The sequence below is a fragment of the Eurosta solidaginis genome, chromosome 3 (genome assembly GCF_040869045.1).
Source record: "Eurosta solidaginis isolate ZX-2024a chromosome 3, ASM4086904v1, whole genome shotgun sequence".
NCBI lineage: Eukaryota > Metazoa > Arthropoda > Insecta > Diptera > Tephritidae > Eurosta > Eurosta solidaginis.
The window spans coordinates 219,365,828-219,389,922 of record NC_090321.1 but is presented as its reverse complement, the minus strand read 5'-3'; the positions used below and the strand labels follow the sequence as shown (position 1 = coordinate 219,389,922).

Here is a 24,095-nt window from a genome sequence, read left to right as displayed (position 1 = left end):
AGTTATCGTGTTAACGGCCAAGCGGAAGGATAGACGGTCGACTGTGTATAAAAACTGGGCGTGGCTTCAACCGATTTCGCCCTTTTTCACAGAAATAAGTTATCGTCCCAGAATCTAAGCCCCTATCAAATTTCACATGGATTGGTAAATTTTTGTTCGACTTATGGCATTAAAAGTATCCTAGACAAATTAAGTGTTAAATGTTAAAATTTGACTTAAAAAAAAAAAAATTTTTAAAAGTGGGCGTGGTCGTTCCCCGATTTTTCTAATTTTTATTAAGCATACATATAGTAATAGGAGTAACGTTCCTGCCAAATTTCATCATGATATTTTCAACAGCTTGTAAAACTTTTAAATTACCTTCTTTTAAAAGTGGGCGGTGCCACGCCCATTGTCCAAAATTTTACTAATTTTCCATTCTGTGTCATAAGTTCAACTCACCTACCAAGTTTCATCGCTTTATTCGTCTTTGGTAATGAATTATCGCACTTTTTCGGTTTTTCGAAATTTTCGATATCGAAAAAGTGGGCGTGGTTATAGTCCGATATTGCTCATTTTAAATAGTGATCTGAGATGAGTGCTCAGGAACCTACATACCAAATTTCATCAAGATACCTCAAAATTTACTCAAGTTATCGTGTTAATGGACAGACGGACGGACGGGCGGACGGACGGACATGGCTCAATCAAATTTTTTTTCGATCCTGATGATTTTGATATATGGAAGTCTATATCTATCTCGATTCCTTTATACCTGTACAACCAACCGTTATCCAATCAAAGTTAATATACTCTGTCAGCTCTGCTCAACTGAGAATAAAAAAGGGATAAAAAATGGTAATTTGATTGGTTTATTGACGCAAAATATAACTTTAGAAAAAAATTTGTAAAATGGCTGTGACACCTACCATAATAAATAGAAGAAAATGAAAAAGTTCTGCAGGGCGAAATCAAAAACCCTTGGAATCATGGCAGGAATACTGTTGGTGGTATTACATATATAAATAAATTAGCGGTACCCGACAGATGATGTTCTGGGTCGCCCTGGTAAACATTTTAGTCGATATCTCGAAAACGCCTTCACATATACAACTGAGGGCCACTCCTTTTTAAAACCCTCATTAATACCTTTAATTTGATACCAATATCGTACAAACACATTCTAGAGTCACGCCTGGTCCACCTTTATGGCGTTATCTCGAAAAGGCGTTCACCTATAGAACTAAGGCCCACTCCCTTTTAAATAATCATTAACACCTTTCATTTATACCCATATCGTACAAACGCATTCTAGAGTCACGCCTGGTCCACCTTTATGGCGATATCTCGAAAAGGCGTCCACCTATAGAACTAAGGCACACTCCCTTTTAAAATACTCTTTAATACCTTCCATTTGATACCCATGTCATACAAAGACATTCCAGGGTTACCCTAGGTTCATTTTCCTACATAGTGATTTTCCCTTATTTTGTCTCCAAAACTCTCAGCGGAGTATGTAATGTTCGGTTACACCCGAACTTAGCCTTCTTTACTTGTTTACCTTAACTGTTATTCGGGAACCGTGGTTTTCACACAGTATTGTTTTACAATTATGCTATGTCTTACAGAGGCTGGCTGAAAGCCACGCTCAGAGTTTAATTATTTTTTTCTTATGTTTTTTTTCTTTGTATAATATTCTCATTGCACTGTCTTTCTTAATTTCTCGTTGTCTTGCGATTTGTTATTGTAAAGTTGTATGCGATGATGGTATGACCGAAGTGTTGTGTCTGGGCCGGTGTGTGGAGACTCTGCTTAGTGGTATTGTTTGATATTGTCTTTTAACATAACTTTTGTGTTTAATTTGGAATTTAGTTGGTCTTGTGAAGTGTACGAAGCCGGTTGGGCGAATGTCGATTGGCGGCTATGTCGAGTTGGCCTTCATGCGGTACGAAATCTTTTTAAAAATATCAACTATCGCGTCTTTTCGTCGTTCGTACATTTATTGTAGATTTGTTGTCGTGAAAGTTGTCCACTATTTAGTGTTTTGTAATGTTTTTTTTTGTAAGTTATATATATAAAATTATTTACTAAATGGTAAAATAAATTTAAAAAAATGTGAAACGCCCATTTTCTTTCAACTCGCATACAAATATACATAATTGTCTCCTGACAGCGTGTTCCTGATGACGCATAATATACATAATGTTGTTGTTGCATGTCTTGTTGCGAATAAATACGCGTATATATGTATAAATAAGTATGTACCCAGGTAGATATATCCATCCGACGACCGTGCCTACGTAGATAAGTTGCGTATAAGAGTTCGTTTACACTATTCAAAATTTCACGTTTCGTGTTGTGCCCACGTTTAAAGTGTGTCATTAAGCAAAAGACAAAGCAAAGTTCGATAAAATTGCAGAAAAAATGCAAATATTTATTCATATAATTGGAAGTGACAAAATGCAAGCTCCTTTCGTTATTGGTATACTCGTAGTTAAAGAGGCGTTAAGTTCATGGTCAACTATTGTGACAAAATTTTACTGTGCGTCTACGCGCCCACGCACGTGATATTTCGTGATTGATGAAATTCGTGTTTACTTAAAGTGTTTTAAGTGCAAATGCCACGATCGATGCTTTTTCATCATTCATTTATAATATTCAATCAAATGAAGGAGTGCAATTTCTTCTTCTCTGCGGCTACAGTGATATTTATTAAGTGTAAGCATTTTTTATTATATAAAAGTATAAAATTTTAAGTATTAGGTTAAAATTTAAACACATCATGACCTTAGTCAAATAGGTGTATGGGCTTCTATGAACGGTTTATGTCTAAATCCTAGAAAGTCGAAGTGTATTGTCATCCCTAGAAAGCCGTTAACTACAAATGGCTTAGACAATATTATGTTTGAAAATTCTCTTATAGAATATGTTGACACGACAAGAAATCTTGGCATAGTTTTTAGTAAAACATTGATCTGGAAAGACCATATCTTTAGTACCGTAGGAAAAGTGTACGGTATGCTTCGTACACTGTGGTTGACACAGTATTTTACTCCGCTACATATTCGACTACTTTTATCCAAAGCGTACTTAATACCTACGCTCCTCTACGGCTCTGAGATTTTTTCTAACTGTGACGCTGTAAGTAAAAAGAAGCTTAATGTTGCCTACAATAACTTTGCTAGATACGTTTGCGGGCTGAATAGACTTGATCACGTTTCCTGTTATTCTGAAAAGTTGCTAGACATTTCTTTTGACAACCTTTTAAAGCTTAGAACACTTATTACCTTACATAAGATAATCTACACGAAGGAGCCTTATTACCTATATCGAAGGCTTCAATTTCTTCATTCTACGAGGACAATGGTTCTTGCACATGTTAAACACCGTACGTTTATTTCTGAACGACAATTATTCGTTACTTCGATCCGTCTTTGGAACTCCCTTCCAGCCAGAATAAGACAAAGTACCTGGGCGACCGAGCTTTGCTCGGCAATCTTCGAGTATGCCGCATAACATACTTTGTTCTACATGCCATCATTAATCAAACTCAACTTTTTTATATGTACATATATTATATACTTTTACTTACCAATATTTGATTTCCTTAAATATAGATTTCAAAAACATATCAAACACTAACCGCAAAATGAACTGGAACAGCTAGGTAGAAAAGCTTAGAAGGTGATACATTATCTCTTTGCCAAATTTCATTTAAATCGGTTGAGCCGTCACCGAGATCGTTCGGCTATACAAACATACAAATATACGTATATACAAGAATTGCTCGTTTAAAGTTTTAAGATAAGTAATGCACTACATTTCAAAAAAGAATTAATCTTATTTTATAACTGACTCACTTCTCCTTCTTCAACTGACTCTCTTTACTGATCTTCTAACCGTTTTTCTTGCCACCTCCTATTTTCTCTAAGGATAGAACCTAATAATCAAAAATGTCCTTATGGTAATGCGGAGTGAAATACTTTTCGTTTGATACCCATATCGGCATACCTCATGCAATATTTTTTTTAATTTCGAATAGGTGGCAACCTTGTGAAACATTCTGAGTGGCAACACCTAGGTAGAAAGGCTTAGAAGATGATACTTTATCTCTTTGCCAAATTTCATTTAAATCGGTTGAGCCGTTTCCGAGATCGTTCGGCTATACAAACATACAAAATTATTTTCTCTAAGGATAGAACCTAATAATTATTACTGTACTACCATTGCAAAGTCCCCTTTATTCTTATTTCTGTTCTACGTCCCTAGGCTAAGCTCTATAAATTTATAATGTAACCATTATGTCTTAGTTTATAAATTATCTATTGTTTATCTAAGTTATTGAAATATTTTTGAATTTTCGCTTTTGTTCTCTGTCACTGTTCTGACTAGCACTATAAAATAATTTTGTCAAATTGTTGTGCTAGGAAAAATTTAATAAAATACAAAAAATACAAAATACAAAACACATGGCCGGCACGCGTTGTCTTGTTAAGAAAATCACTTTGCGCACTCCCTCCTTCCCTCACCCCTAACCTTTCCCTCGTCCCTTTACAGACGGCCTACTCCTATATTGTAGGAATGTCGGTGGCAAAAACGCATGCATATATTTCTTATTTTCGATGCATCAAAATACGAAGTGTGGAAATTACGTTTTGGGAATTCGTCAATAAAAAACAAGAAAATGAAGTTTTAGAAAAAGTTTTACTATCGAGCTTAACACCAGTCTCCCTCTGACTTTACACAATTTCAACGTTTCTTCCATGATTCGAAGCATCCTTGGTAGTCCTCCGAAGTTGGCCCATTTAGCACCACGCTTACTGCTTCTTGAACTACCTGTACGCTGCCATGTTGAGTTCCCTGACGTGCGGCTAGGGTATGTGAGACAGCATTGGAATCCCTCTTTTTGCTAAAAACTCTTGTACAACGTACGAGGAATGGGCCGGTGCATTATCGTGATGCAGGATGCAGCCATCCTTGACAAGTTCGCGTCGCACACCAAAACCACGTGCTCGCAGCTTCTCCAAAACGCACACATAGAGTTTTTCAGTCACTGTAAATCAACATTGCCTTCAGTTGTGATATTGACATCCCCACTTCCGTTGGCCGCTCTGACACTGTTGACTTTGTTTACGTGTCTCATAATATATAATCATCATATATATTATTTCTAATTGCTCTTTTTATGTACAGGTCCCTTTTTCGCTCTTATTTAGAATCCAAATCTATAAATAAAGTTTTGGTTGTAAAGATGAAGATTCGGGCTATTAGCGAGCTTTGGGCAATTTTCGTCGTAGCGCTTTTGTTTAGCTATATTTTATTGAAATAATTAGTTAAAAATAAACGATTGTGAGCACACAACGAAATCTATTTATACTATGGCACTATTGTGAATATTTGCACTGCATTAACGGCAGTTGCTACCATACGCTAGATGGCAGCGCAAGCTGTAAGTTTTATTTGATTGATAGAACAGCTGATTTCTGTTGATATTGGATAAGAGACTTGTATATTGGTTGCGCAAGATGCGCACGGGTCCGGCTCGTTATAACTAGTAAATGTACGCAATCAAATTTGTATTTATATTTTTTAACAAAAGACACGACTATTCAAAGCCGTTTTTGCATTTGCTACTCCATAGTATAGCATTAACAACGAAACATATGCTCTGCTACTGTTCCGTCTTTGAACTTAAACTAAGCATAGAGCAGAGCCAAAGCATATAAAGTGATAGCATTTTAAAGGCTCTGCAGTGAGCTATGTCGTGTTCTAGAGCGGAGCAAAGAGTATAATTAAATCTCCGTCGCTATTTGAAGTCCAGGGTTAGCGGCAAAAAAAATGTATTTAATGCTCTTTGCTCTGTGGCGCATTGTTATGCAGAACTTTGTCTTTTTACTTGTTTTTGTTGTTGGAGCTGATGTAGCGTTGTGATTTTTTTTGTTTTTGTACTTGCTTCTTCGTATATATGTACGTGTAGCTTTTGTTATCTGGTACTTAGGTGGTCGTTGTTGTAGCAGTGTTTGCATATTAGTGAAATCGCCTGGTGATGTGCGATACTTGCTTCTATCTAAAATTGGTTGTACAATTGAATATCATCCCATACGCATTTAGTTTATTCTCTATATTGCAGCACCAAAACAAAAATGACTGCTACTCGGTACCTCGCTTTAGTTGGTGTCCCCTAAAATAGTTCAAATATCGAAATCATTTGAAAGCATTGTCATTGCACCGGGGTGATCTAAAAAATATTCAAAATCGTTCAACACTCAAGTCAGGACATAGGAGTATATAGTTTTACCTCATTTTCGTTATTCTAAAGTTGCTTTCTGTTAAAACAAACGAGCTTAATAAACATATATGTATATTAGGGTGGTTCGATTTGTATGGAAGAAAGTTAACCGATATCGCGCCATCGATTTTTCGATAGGATTTGGGTTCAGGAAAAAAAGTTCCACTACGCATATCCAAAAAAATAATTTTCGAGCCTGCACTTTTTTTCGACTTTGATTTTTAAGGTTTTTTTCATGGCCTACTAAAAAATTTTCATTTGATTGTAAAATTTTCATGTATACCCTGTCCGACCCAAAAATGTCCGTTAAAAACGTTGGCCAAAAATATTTTTTTTTTTCTGTTATCGCCAACGTTTTTAGCGGACATTTTTGGGTCGGACAGGGTATACATGAAAATTTGACAATCAAATGTCAGTACCTAGGTTATGAAAAAAACATTAAAGCCGAAAAAAAGGCAAAAAAATTAAATTTCGCAGGTCGAAAATTATTTTTTGGGTGTGCGTACTGGAACTTTTTTTGCTGAGCCCAAATCCTATCGAAAAATCGATGGAGCGATATCGGTTAATAAATCGACCCACCCTAATGTATATTTACATTTAAACTTAATCCCAGAGTTCTGCCTTATTTTTGGATTTCTCCAACGTGCAACTATGCCAAAAAATAAATATGCATGCCAACATACACACACACACACACACTATACGTGAGCTTATGCATGAAAGTGCAAAGTAATCAGTCGCACCAAACTTCTTATGGAAAATGTAGACAATGATCTCGATTTTTTGAGAATGTACTAAATTCTTGTAGTATTATTGTTGGTGTTTTTGTCATCGTGAATATAGAATTTCCCACTTTCGAGGAGCTTGTGTACAAAGCTGGAATGTTAAATATGTGGTCGAGTTGATAGTCATTCTGAAAAGCAATACAAGTTTATTCAGCGTTGAGAAATACATAAATACATAACGACTTCCAAAGCAGATTAAGAATTTCAAGTACGTTTTGAGGGAAGTACTGACGTATTTAACTGAGCAAAGCGCTGATCATCATCTTCTTCATTAATTGGCGCTTAACCGCCTAAACGACTTTGGCTGTTTCGTAATAATTCACGCCAGCTATCCCTGTTTTGCGATAACTGACGCCAATTGAGAGCAACAAGTAAGGTCAAGTTGTCTTCCACTGGTTTCTCACAGTTCAGTGAAGGTCCCGCCATTCCTCTGATTCCAAACTGCGGTGTCGACTGAAATACTTTCTCCATTCGCATGGCACGGCATAGCCACTGAAGCATATGGGCTTTTATTCGCTGCACTTTCTTTATATCTGCGTAAAGCTCAAACAGCTCATCATTATGCCTTCTTCGATACTCGCCGTCGGCATCACTGACTGGATCATACATTTTCCGAAGAACTTTTGTGTCGAATACTCTAAGAGCCATCTCGTCTTCTCTTGACACCATCCATTATTCCGATATATACATCAGGTCAGGTATGATGAGCGACTTGTAGAGCGTAAATTTTGTTCGTCGTGTGAGAACTATTCAGTTGCCTTTCCAGTCAAAAGCAGCACGGGTTGGCAAGAGTTAAGCAAGCTGTAATTTGGCAGTCGTTGAAGATATAATGATGAAATTTGGCAGGAACGTTACTCTTGTTACTATATGTGTGCTAAATAAAAATTAGGGAAATGAGATGACGATCTTTACAGTATATAAGAAATTATGTCACCATTCATCTCCATATGCATGCAACAAAATACAAAAATAAAAGAAAATTTCAAAATGGGCGTTGCTCTGCCCTTTTTCATTTAATTTGTCTAGAATACTTCTAATGTCATAAGTCGAAAAAAAATTTACCAATCCTTGTGAAATTTGGTAAGGGCATAGCTTCTATGACGATAGCTGTTTTCTGTGAAAATGGGCGAAATCGGTTAAAGCCACGCCCATTTTTTATACACAGTCGACCGTCTGTCCTTCCGCTCGCCCGTTAACACGATAACTTGAGCAAAAATAAATACATCTTTACTAAACTTAGTTCACGTACTTATCTGAACGCACTTTATCTTGGTATTAAAAATGAGCGAAATCCGACTATGACCACGCCCACTTTTTCGATATTGAAAATTTAGAAAATTAAAAAAATGCCATAATTCTATACCAAATACGAAAAAAGCGATGAAACATGGTGATTTGATTGGTTTTTTGACGCAAAATATAACTTTAGAAAAAACTTTGTAAAATGGGTGTGACACCCACCATATTAAGTAGAAGAAAATGAAAAAGTTCTGCAGGGCGATATCGTAAGCCCTTGGAATCATGGCAGGAATACTGTTCATGGTATTACATATATAGTAAATAAATTAGCGGTACCCGACAGATGATGTTCTGGGTCACCCTGGTAAACATTTTGGTCGATATCTCCAAACCGCCTTCACATATACAACTGAGGGCCACTCCCTTTTAAAACCCTCGTTAATACCTTTAATTTGATACCAATATCGTACAAACACATTCTAGAGTCACGCCTGGTCCACCTTTATGGCGTTATCTCGAAAAGGCGTCCACCTATAGAACTAAGACCCACTCCCTTTTAAAACACTCATTAACACCTTTCGTTGGATACCCATGTCATACAAACACATTCCAGGGTTACCCAGGTTTATTTTCCTACATGGTGATTTTCCCTATTTTGTCTCCGAAGCTCTCAGCTGAGTTTGTAATGTTCGGTTACACCCGAACTTAGCCTTCCTTACTTGTTCGTTTTGCCCTGGATCATCATAGGTACAGATACAAATTTACACTTCAAATATAAACAACTTTTGAAAGCACTCCCATATGCCCTCACATATAAATATAATTATAAAAAAAAATTTACACTAATAAATTGACATCTAAAAGTTGTTCAAAAATATTATGGCGCTGAAAAAAATTTGGATTCAAAATTGATTCAAATAAAATAAAAATTACTCCAGTCATTTAATGCTTTGGACTGGGAATTTTAGATAAGAGTTGGAAAATTGCATACACTTTTATTTTTACAGTTCGTAAGTGGTGTTAAGTTATGTTAAGTCGCACCTTAATGCCCTGGGAGCCAAAAAAAAGGCTTTGTTGGGATGGGTTCCCGGACATCAGGGACATGAAGGTAATGAACATGCAGATTACCTAGCAAAGCAGGGTGCTACATCAGGATTCTATGGTCCAGAGCACTTTTGTGGACTCACAAAAGCACACACCAGGGGAACTATAAGTAACTGGGAAACTAAACAATACAGACGTCACTGGATTGATTTCCCAAGGGAAAGGCAGGCCAAACTGTTTATACTTCCGGCAACGAAAGTATCAGCCAAACTCATTAACCTAAGCAGGGAGGACCTAAGAACTCGTACTGGGTACTACACGAGACACTGCGGTCTACGATATCACCTAAGTAAATTAAATCTATCAGATACCCAAATTTGTCGTTTCTGTGAGCTGGATGATGAAACGCCGGTTCACATTCTCTGCGATGGCGTCGCTCTAGCTAGGCAGAGACTGTCCCATCTTGGTGGTGGGACTCTTAATCCCTATGTGATATTTAGTAAAAAGCCTGAAGAGGTACTTAGATACATCAAGAGCCTCCAGATACAAAATTAGGCTGAAAGGTCTTGCACAATAGATCTCCGAAGAGATCTAAGGCCGAGCTTCTCTTCCAATATGCGTCGTGCTCCTCTTGATTTTCCCTACAAATTGGCCGGACGGGACCTACATTTTTTATTCCGACTCCGAACGGCATCTGCAAGGCAGATGAGTTTTCACTGAGAGCTTTTCATGACAGAAATACACCCGGAGCGCTTGCCAAACACTGCCGAGGGGCGACCCCGCTTAGAAAAAATTTCTTTTATTGAAAAACCTTATTTCTAAAATTTTGATGTTGCTTTGTCCGGGGTGTGAACCCAGGGCATACGGTGTGGTAGGCGGAGCACGCTACCATCACACCACGGCGGCCGCCAAGACTAATTAATAATAATAATATGTTAAGTCGCAAGTGATCGTTTTGAGACGTTCGAGACCCGGGTCGCAAAATTAAGCACTTCGCAAATATCTCGCTTCTTAAGTCTTGCGCGAGTTGAACATCATGAAATTCTACATAGGTCCAGCCTGATATACTTTTCCGTGGTCTCAACCATTCCTGAGTTAAGGCTCGGGCAGTTGCTGAAACTTTGCATCGACCTAGATTAGATATTAATAAAGCGAGCTCGTTCAATATTGTATTTGGTTTAACATTTAGGTCGCCAGCAACATCGATTTAAAATTTTAAGAAATGGGCGTGAATCCGCCCTTTTTAGGCTCAGTTTGTCACCACAATTCCGAAGCTGAAGCTCCGGTAATAATTCACGTATCGTTAAAATAATTAGTGGAGATGATCTGAATGCCATATTAATAACAGCAACAATTGAAATAAATATCCACCGGTGCTGAGTGAAATGTTTCAAAGAATCGATATATTAAAACTTTTGACCTTTTCGAACATTTAAAAATTAAATACTTATTTTTTCAGTGTACATACAATTTTTTACGTATATAAAAAATTGTGAGCAGCACTGGCATTGATATAAAGTTCTTTTTCGCAAAGATATAGCCTACTATATTCGCCGACGGTTCCTTTTATATCGCTTTTTTATAGAAATAGGACTGATTCTTTTGAAAAAAAAAATAAAATTATAAAAATAAAATAAACAAGTAAGGAAGGCTAAGTTCGGGTGTAACCGAACATTACATACTCAGCTGAAAGCTTTGGAGACAAAATAAGGGAAAATCACCAGGTAGGAAAATAAACCTGGGTAACCCTGGAATGTGTTTGTATGCCATGGGTATCAAATGAAAGGTATTAAAGAGTATTTTAAAATGGAGTGCGCCTTAGTTTTATAGGTGGACGCCTTTATGAGATATCGCCATAAAGGTGGACCAAGGGTGTCTATAATGTGTTTGTACGATATGTGTATCAAATGAAAGGTGTTAATGAGTATTTTAAAAGGGAGTGGCCCTTAGTTGTGTATGTGAAGGCGTTTTCGAACAGAACAACATCTGTCGGGTACCGATAATTTATTTATATATGTAATACCACGAACAGTATTCCTGCAAAGATTCCAAGGGCTTTTGATTTCGCCCTGCAGAACTTTTTCATTTTCTTCTACTTAATATGGTAGGTGTCACACCCATTTTACAAAGTTTTTTCTAAAGTTATATTTTGCGTCAATAAACCAATCAAATTTCCATGTTCCATCCCTTTTTTCATATTTGGTATAGAATTATGGCATTTTTTTCATGTTTCGCAATTTTCGATATCGAAAAAGTGGGCGTGGCCATAGTCGGATTTCGGCCATTTTTTATACCAAGATAATAATGAGTTCAGATAAGTACGTGAACTAAGTTTAGTAAAGATGTATCTATTTTTGCTGAAGTTATCGTGTTAACGGCCGAGCGGAAAGACAGACGGTCGACTGTGTATAAAAACTAGGCGTGGCTCCAACCGATTTCGCCCATTTCCACAGAAAACAGTTATCGTCATAGAATCTATGCCCCTACCCAATTTCACAAGAATTGGTAAATTTTTGTTCGACTTATGGCATTAAAAGTATTCTAGACAAATTAAATCGAAAAGGGCGGAGCCACCCCCATTTTGAAATTATCTTTTATTTTTGTATTTTTGTTGCAGCATATCATTACTGGGGTTGAATGTTGACATAACTTACTTTACACTGTAAAGATATTCAATTGTTTGTTAAAATTTGACTTAAATCTTTTTTTTTTAAGTCTTCGTTAAGTGTTAAGTTCGTCATCCGATTTTGCTAATTTTTATTTGGCACACATATAGTAATAGGAGTAACATTCCTGCCAAATTTCGTCATGGTATCTTCAACGACTGCCAAATTACAGATTTCAAAACTTTTAAATTACCCTCTTTTAAAAGTGGGCGGTGCCACGCCCATTGTCCAAAATTTTACTAATTTTCTATTTTGCGTCATAACCCATACATGGGTTGACCCATGTACCGAGTTTCATCGCTTTATCCATCTTTGGTAATGAATTATCGCACTTTTTCGGTTTTTCGATATTTTCGATATCGAAAAAGTGGGCGTGGTTGTAGCCCGATTTCGTTCATTTTAAATAGCGATCTGAGATGAGTGTCCAGGAACCAACGTACCAAATTTCATCAAGATACCCCAAAATTTACTCAATTTATCGTGTTAACGGACAGACGGACGGACATGGCTTAATGAATTTCTTTTTTCGCCCAGATCATTTTGATGTCTATATCTATCTCGGTTAGTTTATGCCGTTACGGGTTACCGTTATGCGAACAAAATTAATATACTCTGTGAGCTCTGCTCAGCTGAGTATAAAAATATATCCCAAATACGAACTTTTCTACCAACATTTTACTCACAACATCATCATCCATATCAGGATTTCCAGCAAACCGAGATTCCAGGCAAGGCGTGTGTAGATAATGGCCATCGTGCGTTTTCTTTTACTCTCGTTCAGACGATCAAGAATGACAGCTTGCAACCCTGGTCATAAAGCTCTAGCTAAACTTGCTTTCGTTATTAATGCAAATGCCAAAGCTTCACCCAAAGCAATAATAACCCAGTTTACGTTATCTGTCTGTTTTACGAGAATTTGATCTAAGTACTTCCACTTGCAGGAACCCATTAAACAAATTTCGCTTTTTCCGTCTAAGTTTACCTCTTTGTATATTACCTTAGATTTTACCTACCAGTGGAATGAAAACAGCATAGTATAATGATTACACCATAAAAGGAATGAACTACTTCATATGTAAATTTATAACTGTTTACAAAAGCAGTTAGTTCCCATTTGAAAATTGTTTATGGTAAAAAAAGGAAAACAACAAACAACAAAAACTGTCTGAATTTATGAGTTTTCACTTGCTACGTTTTAATGGCCCCAAGTCGGTTGCATGACAAATGGCCATTGTATTGAAGCCAAAACTTGGTCTTTCCATACGAAAAAAAAAATTAAAAAGTAAAAAAAGTCACTATGAAATTTCTCAGCAACAAGATAAGAATGACTTAAACTAAACTACATTATATTAACAGCAACCCGAATTGCAAGTATGAACTGTGGGCTGTGATGGTAACAATTGAGAAGAGAACGTTAATAGTGCACTGACAACAAAAAATTATGATGATATGTACGTATAATGTTGCATAAATTAAGTCATTTTGTTATTGTGCTGCGACATAGCCAGCTAGTTATGTTGAAATTTTTATATGATACTTGTTTAACCGTCTGAAGCGTTGATGAGCATTGTCTTTTAGTAGAATTGTATGCAATCGTAGCTGAAGCTTAAAAAGCCGTCTGGGAATCAGTTATTTGTACGTTTGATGTGTAGCATACAGGTGTAGTATTTGTTGTAGGCCAATGGTTGGGAAAATGTTGCTCAACATCAGCGTTGTCTATAGTCCAACTGTAACTGAGGAAATGTATTTAAGTACCTCTTCAGGGTTTGTACTCCATATCACAACGAGATTAAGAGTCACGCCACCTAAATGGAAGAGTTTCTGCCTAGGCAGAGCATTTTGTGTATCGGATAGAATGAACTTACTTAGGTGTTATCGTAGACTACAGTGTCCCGTATAGTCCCCAGTGAGAGTTAGTAGGCCCTCCCTGCCTAGAATAATTAGTTCGACTAATACTCCGGTTGGCGGAGCGAAGGAGCGACTGGCGCGCCTTGTTGGACGGCCATAACCGTTTGGACGGTTAAGCGCCAAATAAGTAAGTGTGTAATACTCTCGTTACTGAGAGTATAAACATTAGCCTATCCGTGACCAGCCTAGGTTAGGTTAGGTTAGATTAAGAGGGCGTGCGTGAGTGTTACCCACACTTCCACTCGGAGACATTTTTGTCCATTGTGAGTGCCCTCACTAAATGCAGGGTGGCGGCAAATTTGTTTAGCCCCATTACCTCCTAGTGGTCGTCAACGAACCACTTGCTTTCCCTGATGAACCCAAGAAGAAGCGAGACGTCCAATTTCCCAACATCTGACAGGCTGTCGAAGAGGCGTGAGCCAAGAAATCTGAACCTTCTTCTTTGAAGCGCCGGACATCGGCAGAGAAAGTGGTAGATCTACTCCTCTTCCTACTCATCCTGACAGCTTCTGCAAAGGGAGCTTGTTGGTATTCGCCACTGTCGGAGCCTTGGTGCGATAGCACAATGACCTGTGATGACACCCGTAAGTACCCTCACCGCAGATTTGTTCAGTTTGAGAAGTAATCGGGTGCCTTTCCTATCCAAGCATGGCCATAAGGACCTTGAGACTTCGCAGTCAACCCTATTGGTCCATAGCAAGTCCGTTGCTCTGTTCTCATATTCGTCGATTCTCCCTAGGAGATAACTCACCGGTGGTCGGACGGAGCTGTCTACCTTATTTATGTCTAAGTCGGAACCTTTCCTAGCCATCTCATCCGCGAGTTCATTCCCTTCAATGCCGCTATGCCCAGGGACCCAGCAAAGGGAGATATTGAAATGACTTATGGATGCCAGAGAGGCTCTACACCAGCCTAACAAAACTTTTAGTCGCCACTACCTCGTATGCGCATTTCTCTGCGCTCCCTTTCAGCATGAATCAATTTCGTCATTACAATAAAGGCCATCTTGCTCACAGCAGCCCAACAATCTATTTGTCCGCACATTCGTGGAACTAAATTCCTAATGGAAGGCTCCTCTCCAAAAACTCTGTGTCTTTCGCCGTGAAAACGAGGGCAGTGAAACATTACATGTTCTGCGCTTTCCAATTCGGAGGGACAGTGTGGACAGAAAGGATCCTCCTCTATCCCACGCTTATGTAGATATTCCTTGAAGCCGCCGTGCCCGCTCAATGTCTGTATGAGGTGGTAATTTAGTTCGCCGTGTTTTCGCTTGTACCATTCCGCTATATTCCGGACTAGCATGCAGGTCCAGCGCCCTTTTCTCGAATCTTCCCACCTAACTATTGTTCGTGACCTTGCGCTTTTCTTAGCATTTTCAGATGGTCGGCTGATTCCAATGCCATACAGATCGGCCATTTCACCTGAGAGTAGAACTACTGGGATTTTCCTGGATAAAACATGGATCGCGTCGTCGGACACCGTCCGATAAGCACATTCTATTCTTATAGCAGTAATGCGGTAGGCTGCTAATATATCTTTTTGGTGGATCATTTTAGATCCGTGCCATACTGGTGCTGCATATAATATTATAGAGCTGGTTACGTTGGATAATAGCTGACGGGTAGCCTCGCCTTGGGCATTATTCGCGTTAGGGCTCCACTAACTCTAGAAACTTTCTCCCCCACCGCCCTGAAGTGCTCTTTAAAAGTTAGTTTTGCGTCAATGATTGCTCCTAAATATTTCAAGGAAGGCTTCATCCACAGTCCGCTTTGAGCTCACCAAAACCACTCTGTCTTATTGATAGCCATATCCAGCCCCATGTTCGTCACCCATTCCTTTATTCTTCCCACGGCGTCATTACATAATGCTTGGAGCAGATCAAGTTTCTTGGCCACTGTTAATATTATAATATCATCTGCATAGCCGACAATTTCCGTGCCTCCGGTAAGGTCGATTTGTAGTACACCGGCATTCCAAAGAGTTGGACCAAGAACAGATCCCTGAGGGACACCGCCCGTGATGTTGTGCTTTCTTGGTCCCTCATCCGTATCAAAAAGGAGTACTCTGTCGCTTAGATAGCTACCAATTATTCGGAGCAGGTAAGCAGGTGTGCCAAAGTTTCGTAGCGCTGTTATTATCTGCATCCAGTTCGCGGTGTTAAAACGCATTCACCCACTAGCTTAGAAGTAAGGCTGTCTTACATAATGAGGATACTCCTCGAGGTTAAGCCTGCTCGTAGGCATTCTCTACCGCAAAGTTTTATTGCATGGATTTGTTCCTGAAAATGATGTGTATCATTCCATATGTATCGATTTATTGATACCAGCTCCCGCTTTGCTGTCATCAAACTTCGATCCATTCGTGAACCATCTTTAGCTGAGAAACATTTTGTACTCATAGTGTAGCAAAGTCATACATCTTTCTCTATTACAATAGGGAAGGTAGGTACTCTCACTAAGGCTCTAGGTGCATCAGTAGAGCACGTTCTCATCGCACTCGTTATGCCAATGCAAACTGTTCGATGCAGTTTGCTTCATTTTGGTTTCCTGTTCTTTTCGTGGTCTTCAGCCACCAAGCTGAGGAAGCATATGCGACTATTGGCTTCACAACAGTGTTAAGTGGTTAGGATACCATTTTGGAGTATAACCCCATGTTTTGCCATAGAGCAGAATGCAGGCGAAGAAAGCTCTTGTTGCTTTGTTCAAGGTAACATCCAGATGAGCATTCCACGCGAGGATTCTGTCCGGTGTAACATCTAGGCATCTTGCTTCCATTGATGGTTCTAGCACGGTTCTCCGTGTAAAAAGTACTAGGAAAGTTTTGTTAGGATTGATAGTTAGTCCTTTGGTATCACACGCAGGTCTTGTTGCATGCGATTGGATATTGTTTCATTATACATCCCTGTGATGCAGATTACTAAGTCATCTGCATAACCTTGTGTGTCAAAATCCATTGTATTTCAGTAACCAAAGGAGGTCACATATGACTAGGGCCCACGAGAGTGGAGAAAGTACATAGCCCCACATCCAGACATATTTTTCTTCTCTTTAGCATGCATAGCACCCAGCTTGTTCGATAGCATGTGTCGTGTTATCGAGAGCCACTGAAATATCAATAAAAGCGCAAAGCTTTTTTAATGTGCTGATCCAAAATTTTCCCCATGGCCTTTAGGACATAGGACATAGGCAGTTGCTCGGATTTTCTGGCTTTCGTATAAATACTACCTTAATCTCTGTCTACCTGTTTCGAAAGTAGCCGAGCAGGCGAGATGCCTTATAAACATGGATAGGGCTGGGGCTATATGGTTTATTCCCTGCTGTATTGCACTCGTTTGACAGTGGTGAGCTTTGTTGCTAGGCTTTTTTCTCTACCATTATTGGGCGGAAAGCCTCCTTTCATATGTGAGTGTTTACCTTTTACCTTTTATGTGTGTATCTGAGTTCTAGAAAAATTTTTAATTTGTATAGCTTATTTGTCTGATGGTGGTAGGTTTAAACTCACCAGGCTTCGATATGGGTCTAGCGAAACTTACAGTCTACTTTTTTGTATTGTGTGTTAGTGTTATCATCAAAGTCAGCCATTAAATTTGATTGTAAAATTTTGTGCAAACTCTTTTCAGGTCTGTTAAGCTAGCCCAACCTTTTCAGCCCAATCAAAAAACGAGACCGTACGAAATTGCACAATATTTAATGCTTATTTAATACGGGTTAATTAAATTTATTACAATTGTTTTTTTATACTCATTTGAGCAGAGCTCACAGAGTATATTAACTTTGATTGGATAACGGTTGGTTGTACAGGTATAAAGGAATCGAGATAGATATAGACTTCCATATATCAAAATCATCAGTATCGAAAAAAAAATTCGATTGAGCCATGTCCGTCCGTCCGTCTGTCCGTTAACACGATAACTTGAGTTAATTTTGAGGTATCTTGATGAAATTTGGTACGTAGGTTCCTGGGCACTAATCTCAGATCGCTATTTAAAATGAACGATATCGGACAATAACCACGTCCACTTTTTCGATATCGAAAATTTCGAAAAATCGAAAAAGTGCGATAATTCATTATGGATTAAGCGATGAAACTTGGTAGGTGAGTTGAACTTATGACGCAGAATAGAAAACTAGTAAAATTTTGGACAATGGGCGTGGCACCGCCCACTTTTAAAAGTAGGTAATTTAGAAGTTTTGCAAGCTGTAATTTGGCAGTCGTTGAAGATATCATGATGAAATTTGGCAGGAACGTTACTCTTATTACTATATGTCTGCTTAATAAAAATTAACAAAATCGGAGAACGACCACACCCACTTTTTAAAAAAAATTTTTTTTTAATTCAAATTTTAAAAGAAAAGTTAATATCTTTACAGTATATAAGTAAATTATGTCAACATTCAACTCCAGTAATGATATGGTGCAACAAAATACAAAAATAGAAGAAAATTTCAAAATGGGCGTGGCTCCGCCCTTTTTAATTTAATTTGTCTAGGATACTTTTAATGCCATAAGTCGAACAAAAATTTACCAATCCTTGTGAAATTTGGTAGAGGCTTAGATTCTAGGACGATAACTGTTTTTTGTGAAAAAGGGCGAAATCGGTTGAAGCCACGCCCAGTTTTTATACACAGTCGACCGTCTGTCCTTCCGCTCGGCCGTTAACACGATAACATGAGCAAAAATCGATATATCTTTACTAAACTCAGTTCAGTTTACGTTATCTGAACTCACTTTGTATTGGTGTAAAAAATGGCCGAAATCCGACTATGACCACGCCCACTTTTTCAATATCGAAAATTACGAAAAATGAAAAAAATGCCATAATTATATACCATTATTATAAGCTAAACCCGTCACTACCTTCAAAAGACTTATGGCGCAATTTGAAAAATCTAAATATACATGGTAAGCAGCAATCTGAGTGTCAGGTTGATCCGGATACCCTTGTTGACTATTTTGTTAGCTCAGGCAACCGCCGGGTCAATCCTGTACCTTATCATATAACCAGAAACCTTTCACCGGAGAATAACTTTGAGTTTAGGGCAGTGTCGGAGGAAGAGGTTCTAAAATCACTTATGGCCATTAAGTCCAATGCAATTGGTGAAGATGGAATATGTTTGAAGTTCGTGAAACTATTGCTGCCATATGTTTTAGGAACTCTCACACATATAATTAACCACTGCTTCACAACGTCATGTTTTCCAAAGGAATGGAAAAAGGCGTTGATTATTCCCGTTGCAAAAATAAATAATGCAGTCGAGCTTAGTAATTATAGGCCTATTAGCATCTTATCTGCTTTTGCAAAAGTGTGTGAGTCCTTGATGGCTTCTCAAATTTCAAAATATGTCCTAGATCACCATCTTTTAAGACCATTCCAATCAGGGTTTAGATCCAAGCATAGTTGCTCTACTGCAATAATAAAAATACTTGACGATATAAGAATAAAATTTGATAATAGTGACCTTACTCTCATGTGTCTCCTTGATTTCTCTAAGGCATTTGACTCAGTCAGCCATAGTCTCCTATGCAAAAAGCTTGAGTCCTATTTTGGGTTCTCAGACAGTTCTGTAAAGCTTATGGCTAATTATTTGGCGAGAAGGACCCAGAGAGTGTTATGCAAAGGCTCTGCATCAAAACCATGTACTGTTTCCTCGGGTGTACCACAAGGCTCTGTACTAGGCCCTCTCCTGTTTAGTCTTTTTGTCAATGATGTGTTCTCTGTTTGCCAGTACGTAAATATCCATGCTTATGCCGATGACATTCAGTTATATTTGTCTAGCCGTGTTGGTCTCGTCGAGGATTTGTGTTTTAAAATTAATATTGATTTGTCTGCAATTTCGAAATGGGCGTTTGAAAACTGTCTCTGTTTAAATGCTCAAAAGACCTATGTGTTGCCCATTAGTAACAGTGTTGTGCACGTTGAAGATATTCCTAAATTGTTAGTTGGAAATAGTGTTCTTCCGTTTACTGACAAAATTAGGAATTTAGATTTTGTGATAAATTCTAAATTGTTCTGTGTTGACCACGTTAATAAAGTCGTGAGTAGTGTTTATTCGGTTTTACGCAGATTAAGAATGTCTGCCTCGTTTACTCCCTTAGAGACAAGAAAAAAGCTAGCTGTTCAGCTTATAGTCCCACACATAACGTACTCAGAGCTAGTTTATAGTCAGTTTGATTCTGCCTCGTACCACAAAATTGATTTTACGTTCAACAATATCACGCGTTATGTCTACGGCCTAAGGAAATATGATCACATCTCTCTATTTAAGCGCGAAATACCAGGATGCAGTATTTTTGAGTACATTGAGGCGCGAAACTGTATTTATATGTTCAAGCTCATCGAGTTCAAAACCCCTCAATATCTTTACGAAAAGCTTAAATTCCCAAAGTCTTGTAGGCACCGCAATCTGATAACCCCCAAATATTACTATCTGGCCTCATCGAGGCTATTTTTTGTAAATGCTGTAAGGCTTTGGAACTCTATACCTGATTTTCTCAAGGGTGCTTTGAGTAGGAGCAATTACAATAAGGTGATCCATGATTACTTCAGCTCAGCGTGAATATTGTGATTTCAACATAACTGCATGACTACATCTCTTTCACTTCCTATCTCTGTTTTTTCTTTCCTACCATATTTAAATGGCTCTACTCTTTAGTCTTAAATGTGTATTTAAGGTTTAACATTAAATTTAGTTTTAACATTAATATGAATTATAAGAAAATGGTTTTATTGTCAATTTTAAACTCGAATTTAGTTTTATGGTAATTATATTGTATTTATAAAACGGACGATGTGCTATAAAAGACTCCGTCTTACTGTCACAACCACTTTGTTCAACTAATAAATTTGAATTTGAATTTGAATTTGAAATACGAAAAAAGGGATGAAACATGGTAATTGTATTGGTCTATTGACGCAAAATATAACTTTAGAAAAAAACTTGGTAAAATGGGTGTGACACCTACCATATTAAGTAGAAGAAAGTTAAAAAGTGTTGCAGGGCGAAATCAAAAGCCATTGGAGTCTTGGAAGGAATACTGTTCGTGGTATTACATATATAAATAAATTAGCGGTACCCGACAGATGATGTTCTGGATCACCCTGGTCCACATTTTGGTCGATATCTCGAAAAAGCCTTCCATATACAACTTAACTCCACTCCCTTTTAAAACCCTTATTAATACCTTTAATTTGATACCCATATCGTACAAACACATTCTAGAGTCACCCCTGGTCCACGTTTATGGCGATATCTCGAAAAGGCGTCCACATATAGAACTAAGGCCCACTCCTTTTTAAAATACTCATTAACACCTTTCATTTGATACCCATATCGTACAAACAAATTCTAGAGTCACCCCTGGTCCACCTTTATGGCGATATTTCGAAAAGGCGTCCACCTGTAGAACTAAGGCCCACGCCCTTTTAAAATACTCATTAACACCTTTCATTTGATACCCATATAATACAAACAAATTCTATAGTAACCCCTGGTCAACGTTTATGGCGACATCTCGAAAAGGCATCCACCTATAGAACTAAGGCCCACTCCCTGTTAAAATACTCATTAACGCCTTTCATTTGATACCCATATAGTACAAACAAATTCAAGAGTCACCCCTGGTCCACGTTTATGGCGATATCTCGAAAAGGCGTCCACATATAGAACTAAGGCCCACTCCTTTTTAAAATACTCATTAACACCTTTCATTTGATACCCATATAATACAAAGAAATTCTAGAGTAACCCCTGGTCAACGTTTATGGCGACATCTCGAAAAGGCATCCACCTATAGAACTAAGGCCCACTCCTTTTTCAAATACTCATTAACACTTTTCATTTGATACCCATATCGTACAAACAAATTCTAGAGTCACCCCTGGTCCACGTTTATGGCGATATCTCGAAAAGGCGTCCACACATAGAACTAAGGCCCACTCCTTTTTCAAATACTCATTAACACTTTTCATTTGATACCCATATCGTACAAACAAATTCTAGAGTCACCCCTGGTCCACGTTTATGGCGATATCTCGAAAAGGCATCCACCTATAGAACTAAGGCCCACTCCCTGTTAAAATACTCATTAACGCCTTTCATTTGATACCCATATAATACAAACAAATTCTAGAGTCACCCCTGGTCCACGTTTATGGCGATATCTCGAAAAGGCGTCCACACATAGAACTAAGGCCCACTCCTTTTTAAAATACTCATTAACACCTTTCATTTGATACCCATATCGTACAAACAAATTCTAGAGTCGCCCCTGGTCCACCTTTATGGCGATATTTCGAAAAGGCGTCCACCTATAGAACTAAGGCCCACGCCCTTTTAAAATATTCATTAACACCTTTCATTTGATACCCATATTGTACAAACGCATTCTAGAGTCACCCCTGGTCCACTTTTATAACGATATTCCGAAAAGGCGTCGACCTGTAGAACTAAGGCCCACTCTCTTTTAAAACACTTACTAACACCTTTCGTTTGATACCCATATTGTACAAACGCATTCTAGAGTCAACTCTGGTCCACTTTTATAACGATATTCCGAAAAGGCGTCCACCTATAGAACTAAGGCCCACTCCCTTTTAAAATACTAACAACTTTCATTTGATACCCATATTGTACAAACGCATTCTAGAGTCACCCCTGGTCCGCCTTTATGGCGATATCTCGAAAAGGAGTCCACCTATAGAACTAAGGCCCACTCCCTTTTAAAATACTCATTAACACCTTTCGTTTGATACCCATATTGTACAAACGTATTCTAGAGTCACCCCTGCTCCACCTTTATGGCGATATCTCGAAAAGGCGACCACCTATACAACTACCACCACTCCCTTTTAAAACCCTCATTAATACCTTTAATTTGATACCCATATCGTACAAACACATTCTAGAGTCACCCCTGGTCCACCTTTATGGCGATATTTCGAAACGGCGTCCACCTATAGAACTAAGGCCCACTCCCTTTTAAAATACTCATTAACACCTTTCGTTTGATACCCATATTGTACAAACGTATTCTAGAGTCACCCCTGCTCCACCTTTATGGCGATATCTCGAAAAGGCGACCACCTATACAACTACCACCACTCCCTTTTAAAACCCTCATTAATACCTTTAATTTGATACCCATATCGTACAAACGCATTCTAGAGTCACCCCTGGTCCGCCTTTATGGCGATATCTCGAAAAGGCGTCCACCTATAGAACGAAGACACACTCCCTTTTAAAATACTCATTAACACCTTTCATTTGATACCCATATTGTACAAACGCATTCTAGAGTCACCCCTGGTCCACCTTTATGGCGGTATTTCGAAACGGCGTCCACCTATAGAACTAAGGCCCACTCCCTTTTAAAATACTCATTAACACCTTTCAGTTGATACCCATATTGTACAAACGCATTCTAGAGTCACCCCTGGTCCACCTTTATTGCGATACCTCGAAAATGCGTCCACCTATAGAACTAAGGCCCACTCCCTTTTAAAATACTCATTAGCACCTTTCATTTGATACCCATATCGTACAAACAAATTCTGGAGTCAACCCTGATCCACCTTTATGGCGATATCCCCAAATGACGTCCACCTATAGAACTTTGGCCCACTCCCTCATAAAATACTCTTTAATGCCTTTCATTTGATACACACGTCATACAAACACATTCCAGGGTTTCCCTCGGTTCATTTTCCTACATGGTTATTTTCCCTTATTTTGTCACCATAGCTCTCAACTGAGTATGTAATGTTCGGTTACACCCGAGACCGTACCACATTGCATAATATGTATTTAATGCTACTTTGATACGGGTGAACTAAATTTGTTACACTTGTATTTTAAAAAATATCGAGGGTTAGGCTAGCTTAAACTTAATATCTTTTAAATTACAAGTGTAAAAAAATTTAATTAGCCTGTATTAAATTAGCATTACATATGGTGTAATTAAATATGTTTTAATTTTTTGAGGGGGAATATGGGTTGGGCTAGCTTAAACTTAAACTTAGGCTAGCTCAAACCTCGATATTTGTTAACATACAAATGTAATAAATTTAATTAACCCGTATTAAATTAGCATTCAATATTGTGCAATTTAGTACGGTCTCGTTTTTAAACGGTTTTATTTAGCTTGACAGGCAGGCCGCACGGCCGCATGCACGGCCGTTGTGAACGA

General features: G+C 38.3%; 1 protein-coding gene across 3 annotated transcripts in view; it reads left to right on the top strand.

Annotated features, from left to right (window-relative positions):
• Positions 1-24,095, top strand: part of Pkn (serine/threonine-protein kinase N) — a 278,814-nt gene that overhangs the window by 78,072 nt on the left and 176,647 nt on the right. Inside the window, exon 1 of one of the 3 annotated variants that reach the window (XM_067775177.1) lies at positions 1,880-2,040. The exons of 1 other annotated variant lie outside the window; for it this stretch is intronic. The gene's annotated coding sequence lies outside the window, so the exon portion shown is untranslated. Of the gene's footprint in view, positions 1-1,879; positions 2,041-24,095 lie in introns of those variants that run through there. One more of the 3 variants, XM_067775178.1, reaches the window with a different exon arrangement.